This window comes from Triturus cristatus, chromosome 3_1, assembly GCF_964204655.1.
Source record: "Triturus cristatus chromosome 3_1, aTriCri1.1, whole genome shotgun sequence".
In the NCBI taxonomy this organism is placed as follows: domain Eukaryota; kingdom Metazoa; phylum Chordata; class Amphibia; order Caudata; family Salamandridae; genus Triturus; species Triturus cristatus.
Window position 1 is genome coordinate 818001429 of NC_140583.1, and position 22363 is coordinate 818023791.

The 22363-nt window shown below is 49.8% G+C and overlaps 1 protein-coding gene across 1 annotated transcript in view; it reads left to right on the top strand.

Annotated features, from left to right (window-relative positions):
- Nucleotides 1-22363, top strand: part of LOC146861105 (uncharacterized) — a 97905-nt gene that overhangs the window by 57848 nt on the left and 17694 nt on the right. The window contains exon 2 of the mRNA XM_085645167.1: nt 4089-4128. The gene's annotated coding sequence lies outside the window, so the exon portion shown is untranslated. The remainder of the gene's footprint in view (nt 1-4088; nt 4129-22363) is intronic.

Here is a 22363-nt window from a genome sequence, read left to right on the forward strand (position 1 = left end):
CAATGAAGGGGGGGAGGGTTGGGGGGGCATGGGCAGCGAGCAAATATATCAAACATTTCGAGATAGGCCTCCGCATTTGCAGTTACAGAAAGAAGACATCTTTCACTTCAGGCAGAGTAAAATGAACTCTAGCAATTCACACCCATCTCGCATTCAAGCAGCCTCCACATGCGCAGATTAACTACTTGCAGCCCCCTGGCTGCCCCTCCCGCTGAATCGCCTCACTGGAGACTCCTCCCTTCTGCTGAGCCATCTCAACTTCGGAATAATTGTCCTTAAGCACAAGTGCTAAAATTACGGACAAAAGCCATCCGTGGAAACTTCCTTCACGGACAACGGACATTGTGGTAAATTCACGGACAGTCTGTGAAAATTACGGACGGTTGGTCACCCTACCTGAAATCCCGGTGTCCTTGCCTGTCAGTGCTGGCTGGTGTGCAGCTTATTGCCTGTCTGCTAGTATGACCAAGGAAGCAAACAGACCCTTGGGAGGGACCAGTTGGTAGGGGCTGGGGTCACTATATCTGTATAGTTGCATGTCTGAGGGGAACAGCGCTGCAAACCTCTGGACCTAATGTTCCCGAAGGGGTTTCACACCCGCTTTGCATTTATTATATCTCTGTGGAAGCACACCAGGGAGGGAGGGACATGTTTACTAAATTCCACGTTCTCTGCTTCAGTCTGACGTCCTTCCTTACAAGAGAAGACTTGTAGGGGTAACCCTGTAGGGAAAGGGTTCAGTATTTTCATCCGATACCAGGCACATGCAGGTTGGGCCCAGAAATAATCCTTTGTGTTTGGATAGGTTCAAGCTATGATGCAATGCGTTGTATGGCCACCTGGAGGATCCGGGCAAAAACCAGTTGGAAGCCTGGCCTCAGTTCCTAGGTGCACGATACAGTAAAGATGCAAACACGCTCAAACCCACCCGTCTGAGCATACACGACAGAACACCCTGGTGCTTTCACTTGGGTGCAACGATTCAGAGTGCAAACTGACGAGCCTAACTAAAGGCGTATCACATGGTGTGCAATTATAAAACAAACGTGCACCCGTTAGGCCGTCTGTGCCCGAAATGGCAAATGTTTATTGTCGGCCAAGTCAATGATACGCATTATAGCGATCTTTTTATGGACGGAAGGCTGAGTGGATTCACCAGGATTTTATTGTGTGGGCTTGAGGTCTACCACAGTTTTCCTGGAGTAGATCCAGCTGTATAGATGTTTACAGACTAACTTAGGGGGTGATTACGATGGCGGATGGACTTATGTCTGTCTGCCATCGATGCGGAGACTGGGACCGCCCGCCTGTAAGACTGCGGTCCCGCAAGTCCGATTACGATGCGACCGCCACCGTGGTGGTCGCATCTTTCATTTTTAACATTACGGCGGGTGCTGCTAGCTGCAGCACTGCCACAATGCTAAAGTATGGCATGCGTTTCCCTGCACTGTGTCAGACACCACGCTGTGCCTGCTACCTGATGCATGGAAATGTAGGGGGGTTGGTACCCCCCCAGCCCCCCTAATGTACACCTACCTCCTCCAACACAAGGGGGGCCCGTCACAATCCCCACCAGGCTTTCCATGGTGGTTTCACTGCAATGGAAAGGCTGGCTGGGATCCAGCATCGCAATTTGGTGGATGGTGCCTGCTAGGCACCGCCACCATTCTATGGATGCGTGCGGGTCCTCCAGGCAATCGTAACAAATGCCTTTGGTGGACGGACTTTGCATCCGCTAGCACACTGCCCTCCATTGTAATATGACGGGCGGAGAGTTGCCTCGCGATGCCGGTAAATCTGCCACTGGCAGGCTGCCAGTAAAACCGCCACCGGCAGGCTGCCGGCGGCTGTTTCATCGTAATCAGCCCCTTAGTAACAACAGAACCATTGACCCACAAAGTAAAGATTGTTGCCACCATCTGTGTAGGTTCAGAGAGCTAATTTAGACTAAGTAGACCACTTCTTGAAAGATGCACTTCAATCATTTCTACGTGGTGGTGCTAAAGCGGTCTTTCGACCTAAGTATTGCCTAAGGACCATCCCGAAATACATCCTTCTTGACATTGCTAACAATACAATTTCTTTTATATTATGAAGCTTTAAGACTAGCCGATTCTTTCACAAGTTCTGCATGTCGTAACAAACATTAAAGGCTATTACCAACAATTGCAAAGGCTGCAGTGCCGCTGTTAACATCTAGAAGCCGCCACAGAAATGTTACTGAAAATAGACTGCTGCTGGCCACTGGGAGGCTTTTGCCGGGCTCGGGTAACTTACTAGTATATGGCGCCACCTCGTGGTGTCCGACGTTACCTTCCTAGTCGCGAATGAATGTGATGTATACATTCATTCAGCAGTGGCAGCCCAGGGCCCTGAGCAAGGGGGCCTAGGACCACGGCTGCCCCTTCCCCCGCGAAGGCCCGGGGCTGCTGTAGTTATATCCGCAAGCAAGGGATATGCGTAAACGCATTAAATGCATTGGTAAGGCTGCTCTATCAAAGCCAACATGTAGAGATCCCTGCAGTTATTTTACACCATAAAAATTGTGTTTTTCTCTTTCAGCAAACCTATTTGAATTAGCACAATGATTTATGGTTTATGTAATGCTAGATTAGAGTTGCATGCAAAGCCAGAGGTGATTTCATTGCTGAGGTCGTGTGAGGGCATGAGCAACCAATATGTGGTGGTTCGGCTCAGTATGGCCGGGGAGCTAACCCTAAATGGACAATGTCAGTGTTTTAAACGGGTTGGATGATAATACCCCTTTAACTCCAGGTTTTTATAATAATTTTTCTTTTTTTAGTTTTGTGTAGAATTTTAGTTCCAGACTTTGGTTGCCAACCCAAATATTAACTAGCAACAGAATTTCAGTGACGTTTTAGAGTTTCATGACCTGCTTTAACAACTCCCTACACATACTCTTGTAGTCCGTATCTGCTTGGATCAGGGCATGGCCTTTGGCCTAATAATGTGCCCGCTGCTCCTGACTCGGACTCCTGTACTTGCTGGCCACAACCTTGCCCAGTGACCAGTACTCTTCCCCACTGGGCACAGACCGAGCCCAATCCCACCTGCTACCCAGCGCCTGCGGGACAGTGTTTGGATGCTTCTCCTGGGTGCCGGCCTGGCCAAGCACTGTACCCATTCCTTCTAAGTGTGCATGACCTGCACTTTGGCTGTGGCTGGTGGGCCTTATGCTCAGGACTGGCCTCTTGCCAACCTCTTCTCGCATTCACCAAACCTCCAAAGCCGGGCCAGGGAGCCCAGCTGCAGGGTGGTCTGACTCCACCCAACTTCCACTTCCTCAGAGCACTGAGGGCATTATCCGAGCTCCCTTGCACCCAAACCACGGCGACTGTGTGGATTCTGTGTGTAGATGAATGCAGTGCCTTTAGCTATGGTCAAAAGCCTTCAGTACACAGTCCTCACTCAAAGGCCACTCCCTGCGTCCTGTCCCATTCTTATTGGCCTACACATAGGCATATGGCACTGTACATGTCAATTCAATGTAAGACAATTGCATAGCAATTTGTGAACCAGCAAACTCGGTTTACATTACATTGCTGGTAGTATATCTGGAAGACTCTGCTTCATTGGGCCGTGACGTCAGTCCATAACTAGAATTGCCTGATTAGGTAATGGGGTCACTGTGATGGAAGCAAGACTCATGACTGGATCTCACTTGACTGATTGTGACAAGCTTGGGAGTGATAGTTTATTTGAGGCATGGCCCTAAAAGCCTGGGAGGACAAAGGTGGCTGTGCTCGGAGTGTCATTTAGCCCTTATGGTGTACGTTATGGTGGGGAGAGGCTAAACGGGTCTTATAAGAGCATGATAGAATGACTGGCTGAGCGGGCTAGGGCGGCAGAGCCTTGGACTGACTGTGGCCGCAGCCTCGCTTGAAGGGACCAACTGGGTAGACCACAGATCCAACAGATCTCTGTAAGGGCAGACCTGGATATGCAACCTGGTTTAGCCCTGAAACATGGAATAATCCTATACACAAGACCACATGGCCTACATTAGGTATTAGAAGATGTACTCCAGCTACCAACTAATTCTAAAACACTTTTTTATATCTTTTCAGGCCCAATAAAGATCCTCCGAGATGTGGAATCCAAACCAAGGTGAGTACTGGGTCAAGTGGGGATGTTGTGATCATGATTTTCTGGCAAGTGGCAGGGGAGATGGGTTGCAGCGCGAAGGAAGGCATTGGCCCGTAGCGCCAGCAGAGGTTCTTTGGAAGAAAGGTGGATGGGGTGCGGGGGGAAATAGATCTTGACCAAGGTAACATTGGACAGTGCCTATGTGAAAGTGAACTGTAAGTGGAGTAGAAAAGTCGTTCTGGCAAAACATGAAAAAATACAGAGCTTGGAGGTGCACATGGTTAGACCAGGTAGGCTAATGAGGAAAGGTGATGTGATGCTGTAAATGCGTGATGTACGCAGTGAATGTGGCAGATACCTGGAAGGTATCCATTGTGAGATGGAAGTTGTATATGGGGCTAAGGTATGTGTCCATAGGATGGGATGTGCCCATACTAAGATGGGCCCACCCATGGAAAGATCCCAGCATGTCTGTGAGGAATGGAGACTCCCATAGACGAAAATAGGGGTTCTCTTAGAGTCCACACACAGAGCAAGGAGACTAGGCCTCTTTCCACACAGAGAACCATGAAATGGGATCTGCGTGTCACTTGTAGGGAGAATGGTGCCTGCGAAGGCGCCAAAACCAAATGGCTCTGCCATGCTCATGGTGGAGCTCCACTCGCCCCAATGTTTGGTTGCCATCAAGGCCCATTGCCACAATCATTGCAACGTTGGACATCTTCATTTGGCACAATGTGGATATTTTGGACACTGCGGGGATCACAAAGGTGGGCCCAATGTTCTCTCTAGTTTATATCTTCTGCACCATCCATGATGCTGGACTCGGCTCTGTGTCAATGTGGTCTTATCCAGCACAAGAAGTACCAAGGCCCAGTACAGAGCAGTCAAGCTCATCCCATCTTATAGCTGTGTCCCTCTTTAATGGAGCTTTACTTTCAAAATATCCACTGTGTTGGGACAGGATTGCCCCATTAATGGCATACAATTGTGGCTCCTGTTCAGTGTGATCATCTGTGACTCTCTGGTATCTCAGTTTTTGGATTCATGGTACTATCCTCCCTAATCCCACGTGTGTGAAGGCCTAGGCCTGCCTTATGAGCAGAGATCATTCCAGCTTTGTCCTGGACCTTCAGAGGCACACCAGCGGTACCCTAGATAGTGGCAGAGGACTACTGTTCCATCACAAGCTCATGCGTATGGCAAAGTGGTGGCCCAGCATACTGTGTTTTGAAGAGATCTTAGCATGACCAGCCCTGTTTACCTTTGTCACAGAAGTGAGTGCCTACTTCCCACTTGTAAAATGATTTTCATAGCAATTAATGAACCCGGATTCCTAGCACAAGCTCCTGAGAGCATGGATGTATGTGTGTGTGATGATCAAACCACATTTTATAAGTTGGCATGAGTGAACCAGCGTGGCACAGGCTTGTGGGTTCCATTTTGGATGTCCTGGCTTGTCTCTGTCCATAAGATGGAAGAGTATTGTGCATAGTGGAAGTGTACTGCTTGACATTACTGCGACTGGTTGGAGGGAACCTCCATTTCCTGAAGGTGGAAAAAAGAGTACTACCCCGTTAGAAACTGAGACACAAGGGCTGCTGATTAATGTTCCTACAAAGTTCTATTTGGTGGATGGACTTCAGTTCCTGTTATCAGCATGTGAAGGGTCTTTTGAGGAGGGACAGCCTTGTGTCTCTTCCTGATCACTGTCAGGTGTTGATATGATGGCCCCCTGCAGATTGCGCTCAACTCTTGGACCCTCTGTTGTGGGTGCTCCAACCTAGAGATGGCCCTGTTTTGAAGAGCATCACTCAAGACAAAGTGTGTTTTGAAGCTGCCTTTGAAGGACAAACGAAAGGAGAACAGCCCCAAATGGTCCTGAAAGTACATACTGAGAATACATATCTCCAGTACGCTGCACCTATATAAGAGTGAAAGCTCTTGACTTGTTCCAGTTCCAAGTTCTATCTGACCGAGGAGGGGTGCACCACCAAATGCACAGAGGACCTCAATTCCTGTGCTCTTTCCTAGGGTGTGATACTTTTATACTTAGGATCCCCCCTCCCCCGCCCATTCTCGGATGCAGCCCTCTCACAATGTCTACCCTTCCATTGAGTTTATAGCCTTAAAGTCCATCTGTACCCACTCCTCGTCTTCTGTGGGCATATCTTCAGATATAATTTAATTTTAACAGCAGTAGATGGCAGTGTTGCATCATTTACCGAATTGTTTTTTATTTTTACTTTTTATTAATGAGTAAAGGAACCTTTCATAAACCTCTTGGTTAAAGTAACGTTATAGTTATATGAATAACTTAGTAATGACATTAACGTTTTAAACTAAAAAAGTAAATAAAAAAAACCTACAGAAATTCACCGGTTATAGTTAGCAAATCTAACTAGAACATGCGCCCGCCATACGCTGCTTATGACCTCGCATATTGCATCACTCTTGACATGTTCTATGACCTAATTTCTGACATCACTGATGACCATCTCAAATTAATTCTGACGTCACAGACGATAGCATGCAAACTTCTTTGATAACAATGCTCTATAAGGCATTAGAGGCCTTAAAATAGCTCCGAATAATATGAAGCATCATTGTGATGACATGTACGATTCCATTGGGTGCGACAATCCTAGATTATGTGAAACATTGACCCTATACCATACACTTCACAGGTAGCCTGGTTCACATTAAGAATCAACCACGGACATATGTGAAACCCTTGTTACACACGGTGTTCAAGCTGTATACAAGTTTTTCATAGAAAGCCAAGTCCCTCAAGATTATCAACGTCTCTTGCAAAAGTAATCCCCTACTATGGATAGCCTTTATCTGTATCAAATGTCTCCCAGTCACCGAATCTAAATTGAAAAATTAAGTTGATACGAGTAGAAAAGCTGTTACTTTAAACAATGTTTTATCTATGGAGAGAGTTTACTCTGTACCACACAGTTTGCAGACCATTAAACACTAATGAAAAATATACCAAAGAGTAATAAAGTATCTACTAAGAACAGAAAACACTCTAAGCACAACTTGTCAAAAGAGACACTATTTACTTAAATTAACCATGATGCTACAGGTCATACTACCTTCAGCCTTCATATTGTGCTGAATACTTAAGAGATAGCACCATCTTCTAAAGATTAACAAGTACATCGGTTTATACCTGGTGCACATAGTCTACTTTGTTATGTAGAAATTATCAAACTGAGACGATGTTGTCTAATAGCTCATCGCTTCTAATAATAGTATGTACTATGTAGAATCTTTTTTCCTTTGGAAACATTTTGTGTAGAGCTATAAAACCCTCTGTGGAACATACTGGACAGAACTCGTCAACTGTGATCTGCACACAGAGTTACTCTTCAATACAATGATTTATAACCTGTTTAATACCTCTACACATCTATGATGCATCTGAAGCACATCTGTAAACAATGACACCCAGTACCTGGACATAGGCTGTACAAAATTAAGTAGGAAAGTTAATGTGGTAGCTACCTGGCAATATGTAAACTATGGATGGTCTAATCAGTGTTGACAACATGTCATGAGTTAAGTAATATGTGAGATCATTAGTAGTGCATGGCTGGTGCTCAAATTCCATTTGGCTCGGTTAACTATAGCTGGTGAATTTGTGTTTTTTTTTTTTTGTTTTTTAAATTAATGTTGTCACTGACATATTCACCGAACTATAACGTTTGTGTTTTTCCCAGTATATTTCTACAGATTTAAAAAAAGAAACTGGTCTTTTTTAACACACTTGAGACCTCTTTCTGATATGATGGGTGTATGCAGGGGGGTGTGTGGAGGGACTTGTCTCTCCGCTGAGACCCTTCATGAATCCCAGGTGTCTGTAGAAGGGTATGCCGAGGAGTTGGCCTCTCTGCTAACACCTCTCTGCAACATTACCAGTGTGCATGCTAGGGTGAAGACAGTGAGTGGCCTTTTATACGAGCTAACTCCCTTGCATGATGGGTGTATGGTAAGGTGTGGATATGGACTGGCCCCTCCACTAGACCCCTCTCTTGGATGACAATTGTACGTAATGGGGTGTTGGGAGAAACATACCTCTCCAATGAGGCTGCTCCTTAGGGTAACGGGTGTCCATATCCGCGTGTTGGGACTAACTTGCCTCTCTGTTGAAACCTTTGTCCATAGAAATCTGAATGCATAGTAGGGTTTGAAAAGAAACTGGCCTCTCCACCGAAAGACCTCTATGGAAAGATGGGTGTACGTAGTATAGTCTGGGGAAGGGACTGACCTTTACACTGAGACTGCTCTCGGACAACAGAAGTAAGGGGGTATCGGGAGGGAGTGACCTCATAGGAGTGTGTGTGGCCTCTCTAATACCCCTCACCAACGTTACAGGTGTACATAGTAGGGTGTAGACAGTGAGTAGCCTTTTATGTGAACAATCTCTGTTCCATGATGGGTGTGTATAAAAGGATGTGTGGAGGGGCTTGCCCTCTGGTGGGACCTCTCTCAGATCACAGGTGTCCTAGTAGAGTATGGTGAGAGAGTGGGCTCTCTCCAGCATTACAGGTTTGCATACTAGGGATTAGACAGGGAGTGGTCTTTTATGTAAACTATCTCTGTTGCATGACGGGTGTTTATAGTGGGGTGTATGAGGGACTGGTCTCTCTGCTGACACCTCTCTTGGATGGCGTATATGTGTAATCTGTCTGGGATGGGAAGCAGCCCCTCTCTTTGTATATATTGGCCTTTTCCCCAGGGTAGGTGGTGGTCCCCAGGGCCAAAAGCGACTCTGGAGGGGGGTTGCGCAGCCCCTCTCCCCTTTTAGACATCGCCCGTGCTCTGTGGAGGTGGCGGTCTCCTGGGCCAGAAGCACAGCCACATTACCAATTATTTTCATAGAAATTATCTCCCGGCACCTGGCCCACTCGGGTGGGCCTAATAAAAAACAAGTGCAGGAGACCGTTTCCCTGTGGGACCCCACTACCAGGCCTATAGGACCACCCGCTTAGTTTTTTTGTCGGATTTTCTTGGGACTCTGTCAAGTTTGCATCCCAAGAAGGTTGCCAACACTTCCTGGTTGAATTGTTGGCAGCCAGTCAGATCTCCGCACAAGAACTTTATGATCCACAGACCCTCCGTGTTTCTAGATAAACATCTTTACTTTAATAACTCCAAAACTACTGAACCGATTTACACCAAATTGCAAAAAGCACTCTGTCTGGACCACGGTGTAGCTTTATGCCAAATTTGGTGCAATTCCGTTCAGCGGTTCGGGCTGCAGTTGTGTCTAAAATCCGTATGGTTAATTGCACAGGGAAAACACGTTTTGGGGCCCCCCCCTTTTTCTTGGCCCCCTGCTTGACGAATCACCCTGAAACTTTCCAGAATGGTAGTAGTCACTCTGTAGTTAATGTTAGTATTCCCAGAGAGAGGGATTCCTCAGATTTGTGACATTAATTTTAAGATTGTTTCACTAATTTCCATGAAAGTTTGCAGACTTATTGCTTTTTATACATTGATGATCGATGCGATTTTGCAGTTATTGGTCAACAAAGTTCAAAGAAAAAATGGGGCCACATAACATGTTAAAACCCCAACCCCCCCCCCCCCCCCCTTATGTACTTTTCATAGGCTTTGTACTCCTGCTTAGCGGACAAACGGGCAGTTTAATCTCTTTTCAATTTGGTAAGAAACATTATGGCTAGCAGGTGATCCTTTTTGGTAGCATGGATAACTATTTTTAAAGTTATAAGGCATTTTAGAACATTGGAATGTTGGAAGCTCCATAGAAAACCATGGAGTGCTCAGGGCTTATAATAGCTGGTATAACCCCGGAGCGCCAACATTCCAATGCTTCTTTGTTCACAGCTCTGGCTGCGAACAAAGGCTTCAGGGAGCCTGAGGGGATTTGAATCCCCTTGCGCTCCCTGAAGGTCTTCGTTTTATTTGTTAGAACATTCTGCCCTCTAGTGGCAGAATGTTCTAATAGCCTTATAGCCCTTCGTAGCAGGCCTATACCGGCTTTTAAAGTCCCTCTGCTTTGTTAAAGTCCCCCTCCTTCGGCTTGGGCCTTTAACGCTGCAGCGGGCCTTTAATAGCCGATATAGCCCGCTACGGCAGGCTATAAGGCTATATTAACTCGGTGATAACCAGGCAGTTGTAGTTTCGCAAACTTTTGCGTTATTTTGCAAAAGTACAGCGAAACATAGTGATGGCAAAGCATTATGTGATTTGGCTAATGACCGCCTTTACAAAAGGTAAAGGCAGCCATGTTGTGTCAATTACACTTTGGCTGTGTTCTGGGTTGGGGCCTTAGATATAGGCAAGTATTGGGTTTTATGTTTTTCCTACCTATTACCACTTTGTTAAAGTGTTAATGGGAAGAGAAAATCATTTATTAGTTTTTATATAGTTAAAAAAGTTAGAGTACAGCAGTACTTAAAAAATAAATATAAATAATGCACTTTATATACATTGTATTATGCTATATTTCACAAACTTGGCGAACTACAGTGTATTCAATGTTTTGCATATTTTATTCTTTACAGAGAAGTCTACATGGTACTGCAGTAATATCTACAAATTACTGCATTACAAAATTATAAATGAACTGTACTGCACTATTTTGCCCAATATGGAGTACTACATCGTATTTTTACATTTTTATACATGCAACGCAGTACTTTGTAGGTAGGTACATGTGGATTTCTCCGATAAATGTTTCAAAATATATAGGAAAAACTATTTTAATAAATTGATAATAGGTAGGGAACGATAATAAAACATACTACTTAACTATAGCTAAGGCCTTAACCCAGACCCCTACGTGGCTACCTTTTATCTTTTTTAAAAGACAGCCATTTGCCAATCATATTGTGGCTTTGCATCGGCATATACTGTGGTATACTGGGCCACAATATATAACTAAGCATTTTAAGACTCATAAGTTTAACATTACTTAAACTATTTACACCTACTACCAAAAATTACCATGTACACCATTTCATTTATATTCCTCCAACATTACCTCTACATCCATTCACCTGCTTTCATGCTGCACCTGTTTCAGATGCCACGCTCCACTTTACACCACTCTACCCCACTCCACTAGCCCACTCCACTCCACTTTACTTTTTATACACTATGGCACTCCATTCTAAGACACTCCAGTCTCTGGCACTCCATTGTATGCCACTCCTGTCACCGATATTCCATGGAACGCAAATCCACTCTACACTACCACAGTCTACACTATTCATCTCAGCCACTCCAGTCTATGCCACTCAAGTCTAGGCCACTCCACTCTACACATTTCCAATGTACGCCACTCCGCTCCAACACACTTCACTATACACTATCACACTCTAAACCACTCCAGACTTCGCCACTCCAATGTACACCATTCCACTCTCAGCTTCTCCACTTTATGCTATTCCACCTAATTTTACGCTATTCCACTGTCACTCCAATGTACGTCACTCCACTCCACTGTATTCCACTCTATATGCCACTCCACGCTACGCTACTCCACATTATGCTACTCCACGGTATGGGACTCCGCTCTATGCTACTCCACTTTAAATTATTCCCACTCTGACAGTCCATTCTTCCCCACTCCACGCTATTACACTCTACCCAACTCTGCTCCATGCCACTTCACTGTACTCTACTCCGTCACACTGTACTCCACTGAACAACAGCCTATGTCCCTCCACTTTACTACACTATAGCACTCCACTGTGCAAAAAATGCAGTCACAGCTGGTGTCCGGGAACGTGGGGGTTGACAACAATAACTAAACAAAAAAGTCCTGAACTGAATGTCCACTGCATTGCCTCTCTTCTGGTTCCACTGCAGCACATGCCCCCAGACTCCCTTGCAGCCAATCCTAATGCTGCACTGATGCTGCTGGTAGCATGAAAGCAGCATCAGGATTGGCCTGAGCACCCATGATTTGCGCTCTCAGAGACTGGGAGCCTGCGCCTTCTGTCTCCAACCTGGCAATGCAGCTCGGGTTAGAGACCGCTCAGGGAGCATGTCAGTTTGGCCATCCTGAGACCCTGCCCCCAATACTCGGCCAGGAAAGAAAAATAAATCGATAATAAACCTGCTTTTATTTTGTTGGAAAGGCGTCCGCCGGAAGGGGGTTCGAACACGTCTTGCCCACCCCTTTGACCCACCTCTCCCAAGTAAGCCGACCCAGGCGCGCACACCCTGAGCTGCACTGTGAACAGAGGGACACCACACGTATTCTTTGTAGGACGATAAGTTCTTTTATCGATGATTTCAGGGATCTTTATGACCCAAAAGGCAAATAGTACAGCAGTGGCACAACGTACCACAATTCAGTCGTGGGGAATGGGGGTAGCGGGACAGTCTTTCAAGATAGTGTCTCTGCGAAATACCCTGCGGAAGCTCACAATCCTCGAGCTGGAGGGTGTCGTGTCTCTGGGCGATCTCTTATCGAGTCGTCCTCAAGGGGAGCACCGCGAGTCTCTCAGCAGGCCCAGGTGACTTCAGCGTTCAGGAGCCGCGACAGCGTCAGCAGGCTCAGATGGTTCCAGGTCTTCTCTGTCCTTGTTTCTCCGGCACCCCTTGTTATACTCCGCTGGTTCTTTGAAGTCCGGAGTGCTCGCAGAGGGGGGACTGGGATGACGGAGGGGGTTCGGCGGGATTTCCTGCCGCTCACTTCTTGGTCTTTTCAGGTGGGTCTGGGAGGGACCCCAGACGCTCGGTAGGGGAGGCGCCTGCTCCCCAGGGGCCTGGTGGCCGATTGAGTCCTCCCGGGGAAGGCGACCCGAGGTGTGACTGGGCTGGCGCCTCTGGCTCGAAGGTTCCCGCTCCCTCGGTTGGGCATGCGTGGTAGAGTGGTGAGTCTGTGAAGTCTATGGCCGGCCCGTGGATCGGGGGTGGCTGGGGCGGCCGCAGTCGGGGATGTTGGGTCTTGAGGGTGGTTGCAGGTTGGCTGGATGATGGAGAGGGCCACGCCGTGAGGCCGGTCTCACACGCGTCCCCCCCCCCCCCCCCCCCCAGCTGAAAGGCGTGGGGAACTACCCATCCACTGGGGGGTTCTCCTCGCCGAAGCGGAAGAACCGGGACAGGCCGTCGGCGTTGGCATGATCCGTCCCGGGGCGATGTTCGACAGTGAAGTCCATCCCTTGGAGAGAGATGGACCATCGTAGTAGCTTGGGGTTCTCCCCCCTCATCCGCATTAGCCACTGCAAGGGCCGGTGGTCCGTCTGTACTCGAAAATGGCTTCCGAACAAGTAGGGCCGCAGTTTCTTGAGGGCCCAGACTACGGCAAAGGCCTCTCGCTCTATAGTGCTCCAACGCTGCTCTCTCGGCAGCAGCCTTTGGCTGATGAAGGCTATGGGCTGATCAATGCCCTTGTCGTCGAACTGCGAGAGCACGGCCCCGATGCCATGTTCGGATGCATCGGTCTGGACCACGAACTCTCGGGAGTAGTCGGGGGCCTTGAGTACGGGAGCGGTGCACATGGCGGTTTTCAAGGCGTCAACGCCTGCTGGCACTGGGGGGGTCCACTGCACCTTCTGCGGAAGTTTTTTGGAGGTCAACTCTGTGAGCGGCCCTGCGATACTACCATAATTTTTAATGAACCTCCGGTAGTACCCCGTAAGGCCCAGGAAGGCCCGAACCTCTGTCTGCGTGGTGGGGGGGCTCCCAGGACTTGATGGCATCGATCTTCGGCTGGAGAGGGGCGACCTGGCCGCTGCCCACCTGATGCCCCAGGTAGACCACGGAGCCTTGTCCGAGCTGGCATTTGCTGGCTTTCACTGTCAGGCCCGCTTGGCGCAGGGCCATCAGTACTTGTCGGAGGTGCTGGAGATGCTCGTGCCATTGAGAGCTGAATACGGCGATGTCGTCAAGGTACGCTGCGCTGAACTCCTCGAGTCCGGCCAGGACCTTGTTCACCAACCGCTGGAACGTGGCTGGGGCGTTTTTCATCCCGAACGGCATGACCCTGAAGCGGTAGTGGCCATCTGGCGTGGAGAAGGCAGAGCGCTCTCTCGCCCCTTCCGTGAGAGCAATCTGCCAGTACCCGCAGGTCAGGTCGAAAGTGCTGAGGAACTGGGCGGCCCCCAGGCGGTCGATGAGCTCGTCGGCTCGGGGAATAGGGTGAGCGTCTGCGCGGGTGACCGCATTGAGCCCCCGATAGTCTACACAGAATCTTAGTTCGGGGGCGACCCCTGGGGAGGCAGCCTTCGGGACCAGAACCACCGGGCTGGCCCAGGGGCTGTCGGAGGGCTCGATGACCCCCAGGTTGAGCATTTTCTGTACCTCGGTCTTGATGCAGGTGCGGACCCGGTCAGGCACCTGGTAGGCTCTGTGTCTCGCAGGCGGGCAGTCGCCGGTGTCTACGTCGTGGACACACCAGTCGGTCACCCTTGGAATGAGGGAGAAAAGGTCTGCGAATTGTCCGAGCAGCTGGCGGCAGTCGTCGGCCTGCTGGGGAGTGAGGGTGTCCGACAGTTTCACACCCTCCACGGAACCGTCCAGTTCTTTTGTGTACAGGAGATCGGGCAGGGGTTCAGTGTCCTCTTCTGCCCCCTCATCGGTGGCCAGTAGCAAACTCAGTTCTGTCCTTACGAAGTGGGGCTTGAGACTGTTTACGTGGAGGACCCGGAGGGGGTTCCGTGGGGATTGTACGTTGACCAGATACGTGACCTGGCTCTTCCGTTCGACCACCTTGAATGGACCAGTCCATTTGTCTTGTAGGGCGCAGGGTCTCACCGGAGCCATGACCCAAACCTGCTGGCCCGGCTGGAACTCGACCAAGGTTGCGTTCTGGTCATACCAGCGCTTCATTTCTTCTTGGCTGGCCTCGAGGTTAGCCTCTGCAAGTTCCCTAAACTTCCTCGTCTGGTTGCGGAGCGCCAGGATGTAGCGGAACACATCTGGGGGTGTTCCCCGAGGGCTTGTCTCCCAGCCCTCTTTGACCAGGCTTAGGGGCCCCCGAACGGGATGTCCGTACAGCAGTTCGAAGGGGCTGAACCCCAGAGACTTTTGGGGAACCTCCCGGTACGCGAACAGGAGGCAAGGGAGGAGGACGTCCCATTTCCGGCGCAGGGGCTCTTCGAGGCCCAGGATCATTCCCTTCAGAGTTCGGTTGAAGCGTTCCACCAGGCCGTTGCCCTGGGGGTGGTAGGGGGTCGTGAATTTATACGTGACTCCGCACTGCTGCCACAGGGACTTCATGTAGCGGGATATAAAGTTCGTGCCGCGATCACTCACAACCTCGCGGGGAAATCCGACCCGGGAGAAGATCCCCATGAGAGCCCGGCCCACCACGGGAGCCGTCACGGTGCGGAGGGGGATGGCCTCGGGGTAGCGGGTGGCATGGTCCACCAGGACGAGGATGAATCTGTGGCCCTGGGCGGTCTTCGGATCCAGGGGTCCCACGATGTCGATGCCGACCCGCTCGAACGGGGTACTTACAACGGGGAACGGTTGTAAGGGAGCTTTGCGTTTTCCGCCACTCTTCCCACTGCCCTGGCACGTGAGGCAGGACTTGCAGTGTGTTTCTACATTCGCTCGCATCTTGGGCCAATAGAAGTGGGTCACCAATCGCTGGTATGTCTTGTCTTGGCCTAAGTGTCCTGCCAAGGGTACATCTTGGGCCAGGCCCAGGAGGAGGCTCCGGAACCGCAGGGGTACCACCAGTACTCGTGCTGCGCCTAGCTCGGCGGACTTTTGCTCGCTGTAGAGGAGGCCATTGTCCCAATAAACCCAATGGGTTCCGGTTTGATCACCGGCGACCTGGGCTTCGGCTTGTTGTCTAAGTCCCTCGAGGGAGGGGCAAGTGGTCTGTTCCTGGCAGAACTCTTCGCGGGAGGGCCCCCCTTCGCAGTGCCACTGGGCCAACTCGGGCAGTTTTTCGGGTTCCATCGGGGCCTCTGGGGCGGAAGGTTCCGGTTCTTCCCCTGGGTTAGTGCCTCCTACTTCCTCGGAGGAGGGTTGTCTGCTTCTGGTAGGGGGTCTCTGTTCTCGGGGAAAGTGTTCGGTAAGAGGGCTTCACCGCCCTTGGAGGGGGCCACTCGTGCGGTCATGGAGCGCGTGGTGGCGCAGACCCACTCCGGTAGGCCCATCATCTCTAGGTGGGCTCTTCGTTCCACCTGCCCCCACGGGGAATTTTCCAGGTCGTTGCCCAGGAGGCAGTCTACGGGCTGCGAGGTCCGGACCGCTACCTTCAGTTCTCCGGAGACCCCTTCCCACTCGAAGGGCACCAGGGCCATCTGGCAGAGGCTCTCAGAATTGTCGGAGGAGACGACCGGACAGAGGGCCCCGGCTAGGATCTGGTCTTCGGCAATTAGGCTGCGGTGGACCGCGGTGACACTCGCCCCGGTGTCGCGAAGGCCCTCGACTCGGTGGCCGTTGATAGTCACCTGCTGTCAGTATTTCTCTGTGTTGGCGGGCAAGGGTGTCCCGGGGACCATTTCTTGATCCCCAAGGGAGACCAGGGCCATGGCCGCCGGTTCCCATTCCTCGGAGTCTTCCATTTCTTCCCCCAGAGCCACGGAGGCCATCTGCCGGGTCGTGGGGTTGGTCGTTGTGGTTCGCTGATACTGGGGACACTGGGGGTCATTGGCGAAGTGTCCGGGCTGCTGGCAGCGGAAGCAGGTGATCCTAGCTCGTGGACCTGGTCGTCCTGGGGCTCCGGTGCTGGCTGGAGACTGGGCCGAACCCGCCGTTGGTGGGCTGCTGGGGGTGCTGGTGGAGGACCCCCCGGCAAAGTCTCTTGGTCGGCCGTGGTTCCCTCCGCCCCTCTGGCGGGGGGGACCCTGACTGTTGCGGCCGTAGTCCCTCACGGGGCCCCGGGTGGCCCGGGTGTTCACCCAACGATCAGCCTCAGCGGCCAGCTTCCGAGGGTCGGTGAGTTTACTGTCTAGGAGATGCTGGCGCAGTTCTATAAAGCAATTGGCCGCTAAATGTTCCCAGGCTATCAGATCGAACAGTTCTTCGAAGGTGGAGACCTTGCTGCCCTTGATCCACCCGTCCAGAGCTCGGCTGTAAAAGTTCACGTATTCGACCCACGTGGTGCCCGGTATCTTTTTGCAATCTCGGAACCGTTGTCGGTACATTTCGGGGGTGAGTCCGTACCGGCCCACGAGGGCTTCCTTCATGTGGCTGTAGGAGTTCATGACCGCGGAGGGCAGATCGAGCAGAGTGTCTCTTCCTTCGCTTAAGAACCGGCCCCATAGGCCAGCCCCCCAATCCTTCTGCGGGACTCGGTGAGAAGTCATGGCGACTTCGTAGGCTTTAAACCACTGCTGGATATCATCGTTCTTATAATACTCCTTGACCACATCCTTGGGGATGTGGACTTTGGTTTCCCCGGCGGGAGCGGGCTGGGGATTCCCGGGCGGCTGTGACTTTTCGTGTCTAGCCCGCCACTCAATTTCCTTCAGGCCGCGTTCATGTTCTAGCTGGAGTTTCTTTTCGTCGTGCTCCCTTTGGAGTCTCTTCTCTTCGAGTTCCCCTTGTAGCTGTAACTGCTTGACGGCTAACTTCTTCTCTGCCAGTTTTATCTCTCCCTCGATTTTTAGTTTTGCCAGTTCCAGTTCGTGGTTGCGGCTTCTCTTTCGGTCCGCTAGTTCCTCGGCGGACAGGTTCCCCTCTGGCCCGTTGTTTCTCGCCGGGTTGCTTGTTTGTTCATGGGTAGAGTCTCTTTCCGTTTGGGTCGGGGGCGCCCCCGTCTCGACCCAGGCTTTCAGTACTTTCTGGTAGTCTTCCTTCGTGCTCAGTCCGGTGGTAGCGATGCCAAGGTCTTTGCAAAACTGTTTTAGTTCTCTATGCGTGTAATAGTCCAATTGATCTTCTCGGAACGGTGAGCTTATTTCGGTACCTGTGGCACCCAGGGAGGTTTCTCCTTCCATTTCTGTTTGGTAGTGCGTCAGTCGTTTACTGCACGCTCTCCTTCGGTGTCGGCTCGGATCCCACCGCTGCCACCAAATGTTGGAAAGGCGTCCGCCGGAAGGGGGTTCGAACACGTCTTGCCCACCCCTTTGACCCACCTCTCCCAAGTAAGCCGACCCAGGCGCGCACACCCTGAGCTGCACTGTGAACAGAGGGACACCACATGTATTCTTTGTAGGACGATAAGTTCTTTTATCGATGATTTCAGGGATCTTTATGACCCAAAAGGCAAATAGTACAGCAGTGGCACAACGTACCACAATTCAGTCGTGGGGAATGGGGGTAGCGGGACAGTCTTTCAAGATAGTGTCTCTGCAAAATACCCTGCGGAAGCTCACAATCCTCGAGCTGGAGGGTGTCGTGTCTCTGGGCGATCTCTTATCGAGTCGTCCTCAAGGGGAGCGCCGCGAGTCTCTCAGCAGGCACAGGTGGTCGGAGTTCAGGAGCCGCGATTCCGTCAGCAGGCTCAGATGGTTCAATGCTGGGGGCCGCGAGTCGCTCAGCAGGCCTAGATGGTTCAATGCTGGGGGCCGCGAGTCGCTCAGCAGGCTTAGGTGGTTCGATGTTCGGGAGCCGCGACCTCGTCCGCAGGGCTCAGATGGTTCAATAGCAAGAGGCCGCGAGTCACTCAGCAGGCCCAGGTGACTTCAGCGTTCAGGAGCCGCGACAGATTCAGCAGGCTCAGATGGTTCCAGGTCTTCTCTGTCCTTGTTTCTCCGGCACCCCTTGTTATACTCCGCTGGTTCTTTGAAGTCCGGAGTGCTCGCAGAGGGGGGACTGGGATGACGGAGGGGGTTCGGCGGGATTTCCTGCCGCTCACTTCTTGGTCTTTTCAGGTGGGTCTGGGAGGGACCCCAGACGCTCGGTAGGGGAGGCGCCTGCTCCCCAGGAGCCTGGTGGCCGATTGAGTCCTCCCGGGGAAGGCGACCCGAGGTGTGACTGGGCTGGCGCCTCTGGCTCGAAGGTTCCCGCTCCCTCGGTTGGGCATGCGTGGTAGAGTGGTGAGTCTGTGAAGTCTCTGGCCGGCCCGTGGATCGGGGGTGGCTGGGGCGGCCGGAGTCGGGGATGTCGGGTCTTGAGGGTGGTTGCAGGTTGGCGGGATGATGGAGAGGGCCACGCCGTGAGGCCGGTCTCACATATTTTATTTTATTTTTCAAGTTTTGCTGCTGCTGCTGCTGGCCTAGGAGCAGCTGCTACAAAAATGTACGCCTTGTTAATGCGAGTTTACAGCAGTCTACTTTACTCTATGCCACTGTATACTACTCTACTCTAGTCAACAACACTCTATGCAATTCCCTCTATGCCCCTCCACCCCCCTCTACTATACAGTGCTCTATTAGACTCTACTCCACTCTACTCCACTCTACTCTACTCCACTCTACTCCACTCTACTTCACTCTACTCCACTCTACTTTACTAGAGTTTGTGCCATTCCAATCTACCATACTGTACCACACTTCTTCACGCCACTCCACAATACTATGATCCACTCCACTCATCAACACTTTCCGCCATTCTACAACACAACAATGTACTCCACTATACGACACTCCACTCTACAGCACTTTACTCCACTGTATGCTATGCAAATCCACTGCACTCCACCAAGTCCACGTCACTCTACTCCACTGCACGACACTTGCATGGTGGGGGGAAATTAGAATTGGCTCTGTAAACTACAACTGGTCTTCATTTTTGCTTTTGAATGACAGTTTTTATTTTTTTTAGGTTTAACTTTTTTTTTTTTTTTTTCATCAAAATGTATAACATTTAAAAGCAAATAGCGGGTTGAGGAATTCGTAAAATCCCTACTCGTAAATAAATTTTTAACAAAAAAAAAACAGGCAATAGATGACGCAACACTGCCATCTAGTGATGAAAGCTAAATATCGGATTAAAACTGATTTGTATGTATTCATATTGTTAACTGTTTCGTACCACTTCCCCTCCCTCCTTACTTAACTATCCTGGTCCATTGTTTTTCGCCCAATTTACAATTTTTTTCATTTCCGATTTTATTTTATCCTGTAAGTGTTTGGGCTGAAATAATCACGGCACTCCCTTTTGCCCTTCTCACTCTCCATTGCTTTCAGGTTCAGCCTCCCAGTGACGGGAGAATTGAGACGGCACACCTGAAGATCATAGCGTCAAAGGTTTCAGATAGCTCATGTGTGACATTTTAATTGAGTGACATTCAGCAACTATGAGTGACACTTTCTTGCGAGCAAAATCAAGCAATGAAGATGACAGTGAGGGGAAAGATAAATATCAGAAATGACACCCATTTGAGCAACGAGAAATACTAAATATCTTAAACCTACGCAAAGCGGCACCACGGGGTGCTTTGGCGAGCTGATTATTAAGCAGGAGAATTCCTACTAGTGTGGAGTTAGTGGAAGGTTTTGTTCCAGCATATTTGAAGACTAGGAATTTCTGGGGCGTGCGCCATCCCGGTGTCAAACGTTGGGTGTTGGGCTAGAGGTCTGACAAGATCTTGAGGATCTTGCTGGGCCTCTAGCCCCTAAGCCACATTTAAGGATTCTTCCTATCCCAGCCGCCGGATGCCCAACGTTTGACTCCGGGCTGGGGCACGCCCCAGACATTCCTGGTCTTCAAATACGCTGGAATCAAACCTTTCCCTAACTCCACATGAGTAGGAATTATCCTGCTTACTGATCAGCTCGCCAAAGCACCGCGGCCAGTGGTGCCGCTTGAACTTACCATATTGGGCCTACCTATCTTCCGGGACCCATTGATCCTATTCCTGGGTCACACTTGGCATAGAAAATAACAGTAACCTGGTCCTGAACATGATCTTAAATCACTAAAGGTCGAACGCCTTCGACTTCCCAGTGCAATCCTTGGCGCAAATCTGTTCACGAAATTGTTAATTCTTTGTAAAATTCCTGTAAACTTACCCGTGAACCAGCAAGTACCTTGTATAAATTTCTAAGTGTGTTTACCCTGCGTCGTTCTCGCTGTGTCACTTGCCCAGCTCACCGTAGGTCCCACGAGCACTCATGTGCTCAAGTTGTTTCGGTTTACGCCCACATTTATTGTAAACAGTGCTGATACATGTTCTTCTGCTTATACTTTCTTCAATACAGATTGCTTCTTGCATTTTCTACCGAACTCTTGAGCCTCTTTCCTTTCTTTGCAACTTATTGTGCGTGCTTTACTTAACATCCTTCTAAATATCACCCTTTGAGACCTTGTTTTTGATATACACTATCACCACCCAGGTCATAACTGGGTCTACGGATGATCTTCTGTTGGTTGATTCCATGGACTGTAGATGGCCACAGTCCGTGTCATCCTCACATGTAGAAAAATAGTAAATTCTGCTCTACAGGAGCCGGTGTGGGAACAGAATGGCTCTGAAAGAGGGTTGGGTTCGAGTAGAATTAGGGTAAACCATGTGGGTTTAAACCTATTGATGAATGGAGCGTAGATGTTGGGGTTAGGTTGCAGAATGGGGTGCTGGCTCTGTTATTAAAGTCCTGTTTTGTGGAATCTGCGGTCAGTCTGTTCACGATGATGTCTCCAGGAGGCTGTATACACCTTTGTCCTCATCACTTCTGGGTATTCTAGATGGCTTCATTGCTTGTTTTACGCCATCTACACAGGTGAAAGAAGGTGGCAGAGCCCTGGAGATGCTGGGTAGGATTGCTTGAGAATTGGCAACTATTCCTACAGTTATGTACCCTAGGCTATACATACCAAGCGAGAATAGAACAAAATGGCTGGGTTGCTTTGTGATCTGCTGTGTGTATTGCTGTGCGTGCTATGGGACAGTCCTACATTACCGACACACATGTACACTTTAAAGTTGAGGTCAGAGCCTACTGTTTTTAAGCAATGACTGGAATGTATATTTGCTGTTCAGGATTCAAAGGGCACCAAGCAGGTTGAGATGGAATAGTTTCATAACTGAGATCATCTTTTTGAACAAAGAGAAATACTACTGAATATCAGTCCTCCTACCCTACTAGGACAAACTCAGTTGCTTCACAAGTTGGGGGTTTCTTGTTGGACTCAGACATCACCCTAAATCCTTACTGTAGTAAAAAACTGCTTCTTCTATCTAAAACACTACTCTTCACCTGCTGCTTACTTCAATTAAAGATAAACAATTCATCTTAGTTGCAGCAGTACACGCTGGCTAATGTGACTTCCAGACTGCAGCTGGTGCAAATGGCTGCAGTCAGACCCACCTTTGGTTTGAGGAAACTGGCTCATGTCCCACCACACAGTCTTCATGTACTCGATAGTACCTGAATATTGAGTAATGTTGCGCTACAAAAGTAGTCAAAATATCGACAAGGTA